The 3,516-nt window shown below is 33.3% G+C and overlaps 1 non-coding gene across 1 annotated transcript; it reads right to left on the bottom strand.

Moving 5' to 3' along the window:
- Positions 1–2,289: 2,289 nt before the first annotated feature.
- On the bottom strand, positions 2,290–2,361 carry TRNAG-UCC (transfer RNA glycine (anticodon UCC)). Its single transcript has one exon. It is a non-coding gene; the product is annotated as a tRNA-Gly (tRNA).
- Positions 2,362–3,516: the final 1,155 nt, after the last annotated feature.

Raw genomic sequence — 3,516 nt, 5'->3', positions numbered from 1 at the left:
TTCATATACAAAACACTGTAAAAATATGAATGTAACTTTTTATATGTATAAAGCTGAAAACACATCCAATGTTTGAGTTAAGTTTTGTGTCATTTCTGATAGAAGAATAAATAAAAAATTGAAACTTGGCAGCACTTTGTCTGTATTCGTCTACCAGAAATGACTATAGATGGGATTCTACCCGGTATTTACCCAAAACATGGATAAATACCAGGTAAATACCCGATAAATTTATTTTTTGGGTGTTTATTTGGGTAAATAAAATTTTATTTTGAAATCACAGTTTTGTTTTTCTGTCAAACAGAAAATCGAAAAGAATACCAGAAAAGCGGTTTAGCCTTTATACTTTTTATGTGTCAAATCGATCGTTGGAGTTGATAGTACGAAACAGTTGACGAAAAATTCAAAAATTATAGCTTTGTCGAGGAGGACTTAAATCTCAAGATTATCCACTGAAATCTTGGTTTAATCCATCAAAAAAAGGTATTTTTATTCATAGCCAGTTAAAATTTGCTAAAACGACTCGTTTTCGCATCTAATTGGATGATTTCAGTTTCTGTAGTTTATACCCACACATTGGGTAAATACCTTGGTATTTACCCATTTGTACCCAATTTACCCATTTTAATGGGTATTTACCAATTGGGTATTTACGCATTTCCCATCTCTAGAAATGACACAAAACTTTACTCAAACGTTGGATGTGTTTTCAGCTTAATAAAGTTTATACTTTTGCCAAACGTAAGAAATATGCATATTATTTCTTTAACAAAATAATGACATATTTTGACATTTGAACTTTTTTGGGGCCTTCAAACATTAAATCAACGAGTGTTTTGGTGTAATCCGGTGATATTTTCCCCATTGGACCCGTGGAATCGCATTCGTGTAATTTTGGCATAAAATAGGCCTATAATTTAAGATTCTGGATTTGAATTCTATAGAGCTTAATGAGTGATCCTAGATACATAGATCATAGATACAAATAGCCACGAACGCTTCAGAACCCTGCCCATATATATTTGATAAGAGTCCCATTCCTCTACACTAGGGTCTGTTAATATGAGTTGAAGATATTGTTCTCATATCCCTGAACCCATAAAAGCCATTTATCCGAATCATGTTACTGTCGTGCACTCTCTGTACATATAGAAGACTGGCAGGTCGAGTTCAAAGATGGGCTATATCGGGCCAAGTTTTGTTATAGCCCCCATATAACGCTACCACCCAATTATAAGCATGTTTAATATTATAGCAATGGTGGGCAAATTGCGAGAGACTCATGTATTTTTTACACTTTTGTGTATGAGGCCGAGCATTTCTGCCCAACAGTGTATTATAGGTACATTTTCTAACATTGACAAATTGACGCTAAGGGTTCTCAGTGGTCAGGAAACTACGCCACAAATTTCGTCCCAAATTGGATTTACTCGTAAATTGGCATTTGGGGTTGAAAGTGGTCTAAAACGTCATAAGTCCACGTTATGGTATGACAATCGTAGATCAATAAAAACCCAATGTTTGAAAATTTTTAACGCCACTACTAAGACCGATTTGTTGCTATTAGCGTATCTTATAACCCATTTAGATATGACTTCATTAGCCGGATTTAACACATTATCAGGTTTTATTTGCTAAATCCAGCCAAAATCTACCAGATTTCCCATACAAAAATAAATCCTCGTATTGAGTGGATTTGTTTTAAATCTGGCATAAATCCTCGTATACAACTCTGTTTTTGCAACATGTTGCTACAAAATACAAAAAGATGCAAGCTGGCACAAAAAACAAGGTAGATGCATCGGTGAATTGCTACACTAAAAATAATTTAAAATTAAAAAATTTGTAAACAAGGCGGAAAAATTAAATCTGTTTTGATGTACAAAGTTGATTTTAATCAACCAAGACTAATATTTACGATGTCTAAACGATAAAATAATAAAACTGCGATAAAATAAAATAAATCTTTATTTAGTAGCATAATGTGCTAACATTTTCAGCATTAAACAATAAATTTGCAATTTGACGTGTGTTTTTTGAGACGAATTCAATTTTAAAAAATTTCTTTTAACGTTTCAAATTCGATCGATGTCCTGAAGCATCTACCTTGGTAATTGTGCTATGAACAATAATCAGCTGACTGCCATTTAAATCCTCCAACATGTATATCTAAATGCCATGAGATTTTTACTGGATTTATTAAATCCATTCGATGATTTATGGCTAGTCTAAATGAGCTAATAGAACAAGAAAATTTGCATTTTTAAAATGTGTGTGTGTAAAAACATGTGCGTTGGCCGGGAATCGAACCCGGATCAACTGCTTGGAAGGCAACTATGCTGACCATTACACCACCAACGCCCTGTCCGCGGCGGAATATACCAAGATATATATTCCGCAAACCTTAAAAAAAACTAGCAACCTAGAGATCTGCAAATTTCTCTTAGTTTTTTTCACCATTAGCGAATATAAACGTTGATTTTTTGATTTTATTAGTAAACTATTTTAGGCATTTTTTTATCTTAACATTTAAATGATTATTTAATAAAACACAAGTAGCCGAATCATGCATATTCCTGATGAATTCAATGGAATAGATTTTTCTCGGGAAAACATTCTTCCAATAACACTGCGCCACATATTGGAACTCAAGGTCTGTGCGGAGGAAAATTCCTTTTGGAGATGAAAGCCCTTAGTGAGTATATTAAGAACCCAAAAGGAAATTTTCCCCATAGGTCAAGTTTCCGCGATATCGCGCGATGAATTTTTTGAATTTTCTCCTATGATGCTTGAGAAAATAGCTTTATATCTCTGTTTGTCGTTATTGTAGCTTCGTTTTGAGATTACATGTCGTCAGTCTAATCGAATGGCGAATCTTTTTGTAGGACATTTCATTCTTCTAACTCAATTCCTTTCATGTCCTTTTCGTCTTTTCTTTCTTCCTGAACCGTAGTGGCCAAGTTGTAAACTGCTCCCATATGAATTGTATTGTGTCTGAAGTACAGGAACGCTTTTTCGAGTAAAAAGTGGTAAAAATTGAAGATTCTTGCACGTAAAGGAACAGAGCTTAAGAATTTGCTAGTTTGATCATCTGATTTAAATTCGAATGTTTTGTGGCGGACTTTGCAATTTTTGGCAAAAAACATAAATAAAAAATATGGTTATTAAAAATATTACAAGATAAAAGGGGAAGAAATAACTAAATAAATATGGAAAACGAATTATGGAAAAGATGGTAAGTAAAATAAAAAAAAAAAATAGTCTTCACAAACTACAAAATGTCTGTGAAGACTATTTTTTTATTTTAAAGGTACCAAATCCCAGCAAAAAGCAGTGCATCCATGGAGGAGGAAGAACCATGTAGACGTCCCTGGGGAACACACTAGATCTATTTTCTCTTTGCTGCTCAAATTTATTTAATATCCAGTAGAAAATCAAATAATTTTAGTTAACAACCTTCAATTGTTAAATTAAATCTTTTCCGCCAAATTTCTTCTTTGCCAAGTCAGCTGACTT

Source organism: Musca autumnalis, unplaced genomic scaffold (assembly GCF_047663935.1).
Source record: "Musca autumnalis isolate F117 unplaced genomic scaffold, ASM4766393v1 scaffold_3, whole genome shotgun sequence".
Lineage (NCBI taxonomy): Eukaryota > Metazoa > Arthropoda > Insecta > Diptera > Muscidae > Musca > Musca autumnalis.
Note: the sequence above shows the minus strand (reverse complement) of the source record. Positions and strands in the feature narration are given on the sequence as shown.